Genomic DNA, 13,913 nt, shown 5'->3' with positions numbered 1-13,913 from the left:
AGCCCATTGGCCCATCTGGTCAAGATCCTGTTGTAATCTGAGGTAAACCTCTTCGCTGTCTACTATGCCTCCAATTTTGGTGTTATCTGCAAACTTACTAACTGTACCTCTTATGCTCGCATCCAAATCATTTGTGTAAATGATAAAAGGTAGAGGACCCAGCACCGATCCTTGTGGCACTCCACTGGTCACAGGCTTCCAGTCTGAAAAACAACCCTCCACCACCACCCTCTGTCTTCTACCTTTGAGCCAGTGCTGTATCCAAATGGCTAGTTCTTCCTGTATTCCGTGAGATCTAACCTTGTGAATTGAAAATTATAAGATCATGCACAGGTCACCACTGGATCCTTGGAAACAGCCAGTTACAAACTTAGCTTAGCTGTCACCTTGATGGCCAGCAGGATAGGATAGCTACCCACTGCTCTAGCAGAAGACACAGTTCTGTAATGGTGTCTCAGGACGTCCTCAGTCTGCAGTGGCATTGCATCTCATCTGGAGAAAATAGCTTTGAAAATAATATACTCTCAACTTCCTGGACCTCGTCCGCAGCCTGAGGGGACCTTCAGCTATGACTTCTTTGTGCGGAAGCTGTTCACCAGTTGCTGGAGGTTGCTACTGGTTGTGGGCTTTGTGACGCAAATTTCCTCCTCAATTTCTTTGCACATTTGCTGCACCACATCCATTGTGACAATAACCCCAGTTGTAGCTGGATCCATTAGTCATGGTTTTAAAGATCCAGTATTGGGAACATCAGAAACTGAACAGATTTTTAGTGAGGTGAACAATCAGCATTCGTCTCGCACATAAATGACAGTTCACTATGTGTCCTTGACACAGTGGGCCATGGAGAATTCCAACAAGAAGGACAAGTATATGGACTGTTGATTAGATTAGATTACTTACAGTGTGGAAACAGGCCCTTCAGCCCAACAAGTCCACACCGCCCCTCCGAAGAGCATTCTAACACTACAGGCAATTTAGAATGGCCAATTCACCTAACCTGCACATATTTGGACTGTGAGAGGAAACCGGAGCACCCGGAGGAAACCCATGCAGACACGGGGAGAATGTGTAAACTCCACACAGACAGTTGCCTGAGGCGGAAATTGAACCTAGGTCTCTAGCGCTGTGAGGCAGCAGTGCTAACCACTACGCCACCGTGTTGCTCTGTAGTGGACCTTATTCTGATGCTTACAGCATAAGCCATGACACACAAATACAACAGGGAAATGAAACAACTTTGCCACCTCCCCATCTTCACTCGCACAACTCACCACCTATGTTAGTGAGTCCTTACAGTTCCAGCTGAGTGGAAAACAAACTCCATTTCCATGTGCAGCCTATAAGATCTTGTATTGTCTTTGTGAATTGTGGCCTGCAGGTGACCGTTAGTGTTGCTTATGATTACTGCTGCTTCACAGGGATGACTGTTGGTCAACTTCTGATGAGCATTAATGGATAAGATTGTTTGTGGCCAGGATTTCGATTTTACAACTTTGGATTCTATTCTTATTAAGTGCCTGCTCAATGCAATTACCCTCAAAAAGTCTCACATCACTCACAGTGAAGTCTGCATGCTTAGACAGTAAAAAAGCACTTGGTCCACCCATTACCATGTCTGGTTGCAGCTGCTTTTCACTTACATTGTACATTTGCGATTTGGATAAGGATGGAAGGAAACACAGGTTGTGATTTGTTGTGTAAATTGCAGCCTCAGCCTGGTAATCTTCCTTGTACTCCCTATCAATCCCATCAATTTTGAGCTTCCAAGTGTTTCCAACCACTGCTTTCATTTAAATTTGAATGTTCCAACATTAGTCTCTGAGTCCTAGCCCTACTGCTTAGCCATGCCATCCATCATGATCCACTGACTACCCTCCCCCAGTTAACGTCAAGATGATGAAGACAGATGATGACCCCACCTCTGTGCAGTGATCCTCATCTCCCAACTTCATATGTTGAGGTTCCCCTATTACAATTATTGTCCCCTCTGAAACCTGTCCAATGCCTCCAAACCCCAGAATGAACTTCCCTTCCACAGCAGTGTCTCTAATAACCTGCCATGACTTTCAGTGAGCAGACCACCAGAACTAACTATGGCCCAACTGCTGACCAATTCAGAAGGACTTGAGGGGCATGGATAAAGTGAGTGACAAAGGTCTTTTCTCTAGGGTAGGTGAGATTGAAACTCTCAGGCATATATTTTAAAGTGAGTAGAGAAACAGAACTGAGGGACAACTTTTTCACACAGAGGGTGGTTCATATGTGGAGTTAACTGCCAGGGGAAGTGCTAGATGCAGGTACAGTTACAACATTAAAGGACATTTGGACAGGGACATGAATAGGAAAGCTTTAGAGGAATGAGGGCCAAATGCAGGCAAATTGGACTAGATTAGTCTGGGAAATTAGATTGGCATGGACAAGTTGGACCAAAGGGTTTGTTTCCATGCTGTATGACTCTATGATTCTATGAATATCTGGACTGATGAGTGACCATATTCCTGTCCAATCTCTGTGCAGCTTCCTGACTAATGTACCGTCAATCCCCTGACTGGTTGCACTGGACCTGCAGGACTGACTGTGGCCCACTCCCTGGACTGCAATGAAATGGAATCCCTGACTCTGACCCCCCAAGTGGCTGACTGACCTTGTCCAAGATCCTTGGAGATTGGACATTGCACTTGACTGACTGTGGTGATACCCTCTGAACTAACAACAGTTCTTTCGCCTTGATTGAGGGATATTCCCCTTAGACTTTCAGATGTGGCCAATTATCTATAGTACATGCAATGTGTTTGCCGGGTAAGCTGCTTGCATGTGCTAGAAATGTGACACTGAAATAGCATGATCCTATAAAGCAACTTGTCTAATCTCTTGACTAACAACTACTAACAACCATGGCCAGTTGCCTTGCTTTGTATCTGAACTGAGTGGTAAGGTAAGGCAGAAGTACTGTGAGTCTGTAAGTTCTGAATGAAGTAGAAAAAATAAAAAGACAAGGCAAGGCATCCAAGTAGACACAAAGTGAACAAGCACTAAGAAAGCAAGAGAAGTACCCTGAGGTGCATGTCTGTCCTTGCGCACAAAGCAGCCTGGCAACAGAATTATAATGAAAGGCATTGGTGTTCTCCAAAGTGCAGCAGTGAAATGGATAAGTGACTCGAATTTGTGCCTTGATGATGTGGCAAAACTGGTGCAATTCCAATGCAAGTGGGGGCAGGTGGTCACTTCTCATACATGCCCTGAGATGTTGGTAATTATTGAATGTCTGGAAGAGCAGCTGGTGAGCTGGAACCACAAGGTACCCACTCTGACTTTCATATCTAGGAATGTAATCATCTAATTTCTCTCTGCCATTTTGGAGAATGGGATACTGCATATAAATGGGGCAAGTATAGATAATAATTAAATGCCTATAAATAGGTATTTTGCTGTTCATTACAGAGACATTCATTTTGTTATTCAAACCTTAGGTGAAAAATTGGACTGCTGTTGACATCGAAAATCTAATTTTACTGATCTCACCATAGTTTTCTAAGTGACTCACTAATGCTTGCTCCATTCAGAGACTGGGAAGATTTCACTAAGAAGCAAAAGACACCACATTCATGACTAGATAATTAACAATAAAAAGCTATATTATTGGATTTATAACCAGAACAACTGAGTATTGTCTTTGGAAGAGACCATGGGTTCAAAAATTAAGCACACAATTTGTTGCCCAAAAAAATACTGCACTGAGAGTTTTTAATTGTACTGTTGATGAATGCAAACATTAATGGATCTTGAAAAATGCAGTTCATATGGCCTACTCTAGACTTAGTGACTTTCTTGTTACTTTGTTGGCGGTAATGGTGCCCTTTTGAAAGTGTAACAATGTGTTAATAATCCTGCTTTTAGATGTAAATTTATTAAGTTTTAAATTTGTAATTTTTGGCTGCACGCAAGACCTTCCAAATCTGACTTCAGGGAAATGCTAATCTAATGCCAAAGTGTACTGACCAGTGCAAATTTTAATTATTTTGTTCAGTCTTGCATTGCATAGGAAATGGTACATAAAAAACAAAATGACTGATCCTCAATGTAATGAAATGCAAAGAGAAGTGATAGATTGGTCTGTTGTAGTGTGATTCAGATCATTCAGGGAATCTGAGTTTCAGCGCAACATGCATTTATACATCTATGTTTTGTCTGGTGCTATAGATAGAGAGTAGAAGCTACAATATTTTTCGATCACTTGCTAAATCCCAGGAATCTCTCCCACTGTTACTATCTGCCATTGGGAGAAATTGCAGAATGATGATCAACCTGTTTGGCTGAGTTATGAATGAATCTTCCTCAGGGCTCAAACCTGTACTTCTGGCTAAGAGGGAAGGGCACTGTCCAATCCGCCAGAAGAATTCCACCAGAATGATTCAGGTACATACTTCTTTGAAGCTTGCATTACACATTGATAAGTTAGTTAAGATGGTGTTTAGCACACTTGCCATCATTGCTTAGATGTTTGAATATATTTGGGACTATGTTGAAGTTGAACAGGACGTAGGTGGGACTGCTGGCGAATTGTGTCCAGTTCTGGTCTCCCTGTTATCAGAAGGATATTATTAAGCTGAAGAGGGTTCAGAAAAGATTTACCAGGATGCTGCTAGGAATCGAAGGATTGAGTTATAAGGAGAGACTGGATTGGCTGGGACCTTTTTCACTGGAGCATCAGACGTTGAGAGGTGACGTTATAGAGTTTTATAAAATCATGAGAGGTATAGATAAGGTGAATGGCAAGTGTCCTTTCGCTAGGGTGGGGGATTTCACGATTGGGGGCATATTTCTAAGGTGAAAGGAAAAAGATTTTAAAAGGACATGCGGGGCAATTTTTTTTAACATAAAGGGTAGTTCATGTCTGGAATGAACTTCCAGAGAAAGGGGTGGATGTGGGTACAGTTACAATGTTTAAAAATACATAAGAAATATTTGGAGGGATATGGGCCAAGTGTGGGCAGATGGGACTAGCTTACTTTGGGAACATGGTTGGTACGGACTAGTTGGACTGAAGGATCTGTTTCTGTGCAGTATGACTCTATGACTCAAATTCCTTATCTCATTCTTCTTCAGTTCGAAGGCAAGTCAAATACTCAACACCATAACTTCCAAAAAAGATATAGCAAGGAGGCAGGTCCCAAATCCACCACCACTAAACCTCATGCAGTTATCATCAACCAGATCCACACTTGCTATGCAGTCAACTGACTTCACCACTCCCCCGCCCACCCCTCCCCCCCACCACAAAGGAGATCAAGCTGCAATAGGAAAATATAATTGTATCTGCATGTTGTCGTCTGGAGATTAGATAGATATTTCAATTTCTTTCTATCACATGGCTGACCAGAAATCTCTCTCATTCTTATTGGCACATTAGAAAGATTTACAAGTTGATTCTTCACTTGTTCAGCCTCCTTGTAAATGTATCTTCCTTGACCATCCTTTCCTTAAGCCCAAAGCTTCTGTCTTCGAAACAAGGACCCTATCACTGCACCACCTCCAATAGATAACGCACATTAGGCAAATTCGATTATTCTCAAAAGTAAGCTGAGACCAAAGTCCATAATTGGAATTTAGTGGAAAGTAAATTTAGAACCCATGTCAAGTGAAAAACTTAATATTTAAAAAGTAGAGAGGTATTTTGGAATAACCAAAGACTGAGGCCAAAATTTCAAATTACACAGATAACCTGCATTGATGCTGAAACCACCTCACCTGAATACAAAGGTGCAGTCATAATGAGTACAGTAATTCGTTTACAGTAAGCCAAATGTTAATTTTTAATCTTTTTAAATTATACGTTCGACCAAAATTAGGACCTTTTTCACCCCCCGATCAAACAGATGCAGAATGACGCCGGGACAGATGCATGGTCGATTCCCCGATAAATTCCAGTTAATACTTAAGAAGTAATAAAGCGCAGCGTCTGAGGCAATTCGGCGACAAATTTCTTCCACGGGAGGTGAGTGGATCTCAAATTACCATCCAGCCGTTACTTCAATTTTGAAAACTAAAATGCATATTAGGTGTAAATACCTGCATATTCTAGGTGTAAAGACACACACCTATATAATCGGTACCGTCCTGCTGTCAGAAACGAGGTAGTACTATGTTGCAGATGGCACATTCTGATACATTGTTATTTTGGGAGATTGTGACAATACTTTTAATGGGGTTGCATATCGCATTGAAAAAAAAATGCAGTTTGCCTGTCAATGAGCTACTTGCACTGAGGGGTTGTTTCCGTATTATCGCAGGGGTACTCATCAGAATGACAAATAGGGATTTGGTGGGGTTGGGGGAATCAAATATTCCAGCGTTTTGCAGAGACAGGGGAATTGCGAGGAATGAGATTTTCAGGGGAGGCAAGCCGTAAATCTAATCAAACAATCTGTTTATAATTTTAAAAAAAGTCAAAATAGGTGGGAAAAAAATGAATGAACTTAAATTTTATTGGGAATGACCTTCCAGGGGATAAGGTTGACATCAATGAATATATAGGCTTATCATGCTGAGACAGAATGATTTTTTTTTAATTGTGGAAATAAAAAGGTTAAGAATAAGGGTGTTGCATCCATTCTAGCAAAGCAGCGCTCTCATTCATACATACAGTGCATCTGCTGTTCTTCACTGAGCCACATGCTCTTGCATTATTCATACTGCGCTGATCTAAAGAGGCTATTTTTAGGTTGGAGCTGGGCCGCCGTGCGGTTGGCTGGCTCGCTCCGGGGAGGGGGGGGAGGGGAGGGAAAGGGGTAAGTCACGTGGTGGGATGTTGTTGTGCGGCGGCGGTGGAAGATGGCGGAGTGTGGAGTTTGACAGCGCGCGCGAGAGAGAGCGAGCGCGAGCCAGGGGCAGCGGGGGAATTAAAAACGGCCAAACCGTCACCACACCATCGGCGCAACGGACACCGGACCGTCCGATCGGCCGGCTGGCCAGTAAGGTACCAACGGGAGAAGGGGCGGGAGCCAGAAGAAAGACCAACACCATTTCCTTCTTTTCCGTTTCCTTTTCTTCATCTATATATATATATATAACTGTGAATGTTTTAAAAAGCTCAACGCACAATTTGGAGGAGATGCGTCCATAATATGGCGCTGAAAGGGTTGGAATTTCACATTAGGGAAGATGCTTCCCTGTCGAGGCCACTAAAACAATGACACAATAAATTGAAGGAAATTATTTAGGCTTTGTTTGGAGTGTCTGCTGTTGCAGGGCGAGAATTTAAACCTTTTACAAGGCGTCTTTTTCACATTGAATATGCTGTTGGCAAGTGTCACGTTGGGATGGGGAGGTGGGTGTTAAATTTGATATTTGAGGCAGATGCATTGGAAAATGGAAAAGTTTCCTTGTACAGTGATTTTTGTTGCATGGACGGTGTTTTCCTCCATCCCCCTTCACTCTTACAGCAGGATGTTTTTTTGACAATTACTACGTGCAGTTTAGGTTGATCTTGTCACAGCGACAATTTATCGTGCCCAGTATCTGCTGTAAACATGAAGCAGACGACTGTGCAACAAGTATATTATGGATTGAAATGTTCCAATCAGCCCTGGGTTATTATGTGTTAGAATGAAAACAAAACTGCACAATGCTTTGCACACTCCAATAATAATTTACTCCATGGCGTTAAATTTCACTGCAGTAAAAGTACAATATGCAGTATGCACTAATATTCCTCCTGTGCAGCAGGTTAAAGATGCATTTGATGCCAATGAGTACTGCAATACAATAACCTATTGAATGACTTAACTTGAGGTGTAGTATTAGTTTGAATTATACTACTGTAAATATTCCTATTGTAAATGTATGTACTGACATCAAAATAATGCTACCTGGAAGAGGAAATTCTGGCAGTTAGAATTGATTGTATTGATTGCTAAGTGATTTAAGGTGGAGTAAAGTTTTCTTTGTACCGGAAATGAAATGACTTTTTAATGTGTCATCAGTTTCAGTATGGACAAGACACAACACGTGTCGGACAGACACTGCATTTTTGTACCTAAATATATATCTCTTCTTCAGTTTAAAGCCAGGGAATTGCACAGGTGTGCTTTTGTAATGCATAATACGCAGTATTATCTACAGTAATATGTAGATAAAAGTGAAACACTGTGGATACTGGAAATATGAAATAAGAAAATGCTGGAAATACTCATCAGGCACTATCTGTCGGGGTTGAAATACAGTCAGTGTTTCAGGTTGATGAAAGAGATGTTGGTTTACTGATGAAAGAATGGTTGCAGTTATGCAGACTCAACGACTGAACTTATGCAGTCAATATATATTAAATACTTTTGGCGATTGTGTCTGCCATTATCCTACAAACTATGGTTACAGTAATTCCTGTAATTATCAAATGGTTGAAAGTGTTTTTAAAAATTGACCAGAATGCAACACATTATCTGTACTGTATATTTATGAAAAAATACATTAGCAATTCATACAACATGCATGCAAAACTTCAGAAAATGGCAAACAGTTCTTAAGTAAACCTCAGGAATGTTAGTGATATCGGTATAATGTGTGGCATAGTTTCTGAAAAGGGCACCTAAGACTTGGGGAAACCATCCAAGGGGTTTACAGCAATTATAGAATATCATTGTTATTTAAAATGAGTTCAAAGGCAAAATCTGAAACTGCCCCAACTCATTAATGAGCACCATTTGCATTTCATTGTTAACCACGATAAACTATGGCATTGATACAGAAAGGCTTTTTATTTTTGAGGGTGCGACACTTAAACTGACAATTTGTACTGTGACTAATACTTTCAGAAGAATTTTGAGACATATCAGCCTCATTAGTGTGTATCTGTTTGTGAGATTTCTACTGAGGTGTGTGAATGAGCTGTCAATGTGTTTAAATATGCTTAGCAGCAACAACATATTGTATGAGTCACATACACAGTAAAGTACCTGTGAGTTAATGTGTTTTTGTGCCACAGCAGCAGTTCATTGTGTTTATATTTTATGCAAGGGACAATGTATCTAATTCAGTTAAGTTTAAGCATAGATACCAGGGTACTGTACTTTGTTCTTACATTGGTGAACATTTCATGAAAATATGTTTGAATTCTGATGTGAATTTGAGACATTAATTTCAAAATTTTGCTGTTGAGTAACTTGTGGTATTTTAAGAATGAATTGTTTGTTCATGATTTGCTACTGGTATATGCATTGTTGAAATGAGCCACAGCTTTCTTTAAAATATTAATTCCAATCATAACAAAAGAAATTTGTATATTACTTTTATATAGGTGACCTGCACCTAAAGACATTGTGATTGGTATTTTGCAGAATACCATAATTGCTATCTTTATACTAAGGTGTTGTTTTTTTGTGTGTAAAAATTGTGTATGTTGTTTTTCAGGGTTTCATCTTGAATTTCACAAAATTGTCTTTGAGTCAGAATTTTACAGCACACATCGAGGTCCTTCGACTCATCATGTCTGTGCCAGTCATCAAAAAGCCATTTATTCTAATCCTATTTTCTAGCACTTGGCATGTAGGTTTGCCTACTAAAGCACTTTATCTGACTAGTTCTTAAATATCATGAGGGTTTCTGCCTCTGCTATGTTTTTAGGAGTGAGTTCCAGATGTCCACAACCCTCTGGATAAATTGATTTTCCTCTCAAATTCCCTCTGGACCTGTTGCCTGTTACCTTAAAACTGTGACCCTTGTTTATTGACAACTCCGAGTAAAGGGGACAATTCTACTACTGTGTGTCTATGCCCCTCAAGTCTTTGTTCCATACACCTTAGTCAGATTTCCCCTGCCCCCTCAATCTTGTTTTCTCTGTTGAAAACAACCCCAGTCTGTCTCTTGAATTGGTCCAGCCCAGGCAAAATCTTGGTGATTCTTTTCTGCACCTCTCGTGCTATCACATGCTTCTGTTGGTGTGGTGACCATAATTGTATACAATACTCTTGCTGTTACCTGACTAATTGTATGGACAGTGCCATCATAATCTCCTTGCTCTTGTGTTCAGTGCCTTAACTAAGAAAACATATATATCATTTTAACAACTATACCTGTGCCTTCAAGGACCTATGGATATGCACACCAAAGTCCCTCTGATCCTCTGCTTCTAGGGACCTACAATTTAACATGTACTCCTTTGCCTCTCAAAATGTATCACAGGATTAAGTTCAGTTTGCCACTGTTTAGCTCATCCCACCAGTTGGACTATATCATCCAAAATTTGTCACCTGCAAACTTATAGATATACCTTCTGCATTCATGTCAAGATTAGTAAAGTGGACAACGAGCAGAAAGAGACCCAGCACAGGACCCTGTAGTATGCCAATGGACACAGTCTTCCAGTCACAAAACCACCCATCTACCATCACACTCTGCTTCCTGCCCAGGCCAAATTTAGACCCAGTTTACCAAATTTTCTTAGATCCCATGAGTTTCTTAACCATTCTGCCACACAAGACCATGTTAACAACCTTAGGAAAGTCCATATATACCATATCAACTCCACTACCGTCATCTACGCAGCTGTCAACTCCTCTCAAATTCGTTATTCATGATCTCCCCTTTTCAAAGCCAATTGACTATCCTCTGTTAATCCTTTCCTCTCCAAGTTTAATTGGAGATTAATTCTGTCTGTCAGAATTTTTTACAATAGTTTCCCTACCATAGATGTTTGATTCATTATCCTGTAGCTTCTTCGTTTATCCCTACCCACCTCCTGAATATCAGCGCCACATTAGCTGTCCTCCAAGCCTCTGGCATCCCTTCTGTGCAATTAATGTCAGAGCCCCCTGAAATTTTCTCCCTTGCCTCCCATAGTGTAGGATACATCTCCTTGGTGTGAGGATTTATCTGTTTTTAAGCATGCTAAAATAATTCCGCTCTCAATGCTAATTTCAGGTACATCTCTGTCCCCCTTCTGTATCATCCATCTCTAAAGTGAATGCAGATGCAAAGTATTCATGTAAAGCCTTAGCTGTGTTTTCTGGCTTCACACACAGACTGCCACTTTGGTCTGTAATAGGCACTAATTATTCCCTGGTTATTCTCTTGTTCCAATATTGTTGGAAAACACCTTTGGATTTTCCTTAGTGTTACTTGCCAGTGTTTTTGCATATCTCCTGTTCATTCTACTAATTTCTTTTTCAAGCAACCCCCTACACTTTCTATATGCCTCGAGTGCAACCACTGTTTTGAGGCTTTGAAATCCACTATAAGCTTCCTTATTTTTCCCTTATTCAATCATTTACATTTATTGATATCTGGCATTCTCTGGACTGCTTGGACTCACCTTTATGGGAGCATATTGGTTGTGGAGGTTAATTTTTCTGTAAGTAGCTGTTCCTAGTCCACTTTGGCCAGATCGTGTCTTACTTTATTACCTTATTAAAATTGATCTCCCCTCAGTTCAGAAACTTTTCTTTCCGGTCCATTTTTGTCTTTGTATATAAATACTTTAAGTCTTGCTGAATTACAGTCTCTATTACCAAAATGCTCATTCACTGTCACATTCACCAATTGCCCAGCTGCATTTCCTAAAATTAGGTCTAATGCTGTCCCCTCTTTTGCAGGAGGTTCTGTGTTGGCTTAAAAAGCTCTCTTGGACACATTTGAAGAATTCTGCCCCCTCAGCGTTTCTCATTTTGTCCATCTCAGTTAAGATTGGGAAAGTTGAAATCCTTATTATTATTATCCTATTATTTTTATGCTTCTGAGATTTGCCTAGATATCTACCTTTCTGTCTTTCCCTGAATGTTTTGAGTCTATAAGGACATCCCATGCAATCTCATTTGAGGAGCCTTCTATGATGTCATCTCTCCCTACTGCAATAATTGACTCCTTTAATCAATATTGTGACACCACTCCTTGCTTTAAGATTCTGAAATACATCAACTTTACCTTGCTTTAAGATTCTGGAATACTGAGCTGCAGTCTGTTCCTCCCTTAATCATGTCTCCACAATTGTGCTGATGGGAGGGACCACATTTGCAGTATTGAACCTGAGATGCTGCAGCTTTAATACCTGAGATTTATGGCACATAAATTTGATTCTGTGGGAAATGGAGCTACTTTAATTATATTGCCAATGTGAGAGAAAGGGTGTACTGCAGACCTTAGCTCAACATAAGCACAGTTTATGCTAGGAAGAGACTAGAAAAGTTGCATTAAGGCTTGGGATAGTAATGGGTAATTTCAATCAGCTGAATGCTATGTGAAACATGCAGCTGAAATGATTGTGTCATAGTTGATAAGCGTAATGCTTCAGCACAGTACATCAGTGAAACCAACAGAAGCAGTGTTCATAATAAGCTGATGTTTGTAAATGACCCATACAACGTACAGCAAATGGCAAAGCATTCTAGCAAATAGTTGCATCGTTATGGGGTCAGAACCCAACTGAATGATAAGATTCACTGTGATCTGGGAGTCAGAAATATCAAAATTGTGGATACGTAAGTTTAGGGGGGCTAAGTGTTAGAAAAAAAGAGTTAAACAACATTTCTGTTGAGAATGAATGGATCTCTTTTAAAAGCATAATGCAGTATAAATAAATATTTACAACCTAAAAGTTTTCACTGAACAAATGTGACCCTAAATAGATTATGGAACTAATCAAAAATTAAATAATGAGGAAGCATGGTCTGCACAACTTCTGTACGGGAAACTAGAAGAGTTAATTTCTAGGATGTAAATAGTTGCTTGACATTACAGAACTCAGCTTTTTCTGAAATAGGGCACATTCTACCAAGGGGTTTTGTTTTGCATTCATCACAATAATTCATAAGCAACACTAAGTAAAGGGGAACAATATTTATACTATGTGAGAGGTGAGTGCTGATTAGTTGGCAAATAGACTTTGGTAGAGATTTTGCCATGGAGTTCTGTTAATAATGACTGACAGTTAATTGCCAAGATTAGAGTGGTGCGGGAAAAGCACAGTAGGTCAGGTAACATCCGAGGAGCAGGAGGTGCTCCTGCCAGAAAAGTCAATTTTTCCTGCTCATCGGATGCTGCCTGACCTGCTGTGCTTTTCCAGCACCACTCTAATCTTGACTCTGATCTCCAGCATCTGCAGTCCTAACTTTCGCCTAGTTAATTGCCAAGCTTAGTTTAATTTTTAAACTAGATATGTTGACTCTGATCAAGGCGTTAAGAAATGAACCAAAGATTGGCTGTCACCTATTTGCTGAGACCCAATTTGGGATTGTTTGTTAGGCTGACCATGTGAGACACTTGTACATCCTGGAAATTATATGTATGATCACGCAGGGCCCTATTAATTGCAAACAGAATGTGTAAACACACTGCCTTTTCTCAAACTCTACAAAAAAAGTGAGAGCTATTCTGTGATTCTTTTCTCAGGGCAGTGCCTTAATGAATCAGTCAGTCTGGCTTGTTTAAAATTTAAACACAGTTTGGCAGTTAACTGCCAGTCATCTTTAGCTGAGCATTACCCATGGCAATACCTGTATCAGTCAGAGCCCATTTGCCAGCTAATAAACATGTTCCTATTATGTAGTATAACTATTGTTTTCCCTTTTACTTTGACATTTCTTGCAAATTAGCATGACAAGTAACAAGATGAAAAGCTTCTCTGAATGTATTTAGTCAAGTAAACAAATAAGACCCAGAAAAGAAACATTGCTGTGGAAGCAAAGTATAACAGTTACTAAATAAATAATTCAGTATACTTATAGGCAAGATTAGCTTGTGGAAACAGGCCCTTCAGCCCAACTAGTCCATACCGACCCTCCGAAGAGTAAACTACCCAGACCCTAACTAATGCACCTAACTCTACGTGCAATTTAGCATGACTAATTCACCTAACCTGCACATCTTTGGACTGTGGAAGGAAACCGGAGCACCTGGAGGAAACCCACGCAGACACTGGGACA

The 13,913-nt window shown here is 40.3% G+C and overlaps 1 protein-coding gene across 6 annotated transcripts in view; it reads left to right on the top strand.

The window, feature by feature from the left end:
• The first annotated feature begins 6,816 nt into the window (after window positions 1-6,816).
• The window catches only part of hdac5 (histone deacetylase 5), a 330,777-nt gene continuing 323,680 nt past the window's right edge, over window positions 6,817-13,913 (top strand). For all 6 annotated transcript variants that reach the window (XM_043675117.1, XM_043675114.1, XM_043675109.1 and 3 more), the window contains exon 1: window positions 6,817-6,979. The gene's annotated coding sequence lies outside the window, so the exon portion shown is untranslated. The remainder of the gene's footprint in view (window positions 6,980-13,913) is intronic.

This window comes from Chiloscyllium plagiosum, chromosome 33 (genome assembly GCF_004010195.1).
Source record: "Chiloscyllium plagiosum isolate BGI_BamShark_2017 chromosome 33, ASM401019v2, whole genome shotgun sequence".
Classification (NCBI taxonomy): Eukaryota; Metazoa; Chordata; class Chondrichthyes; order Orectolobiformes; family Hemiscylliidae; genus Chiloscyllium; species Chiloscyllium plagiosum.
Note: the sequence above shows the minus strand (reverse complement) of the source record. Positions and strands in the feature narration are given on the sequence as shown.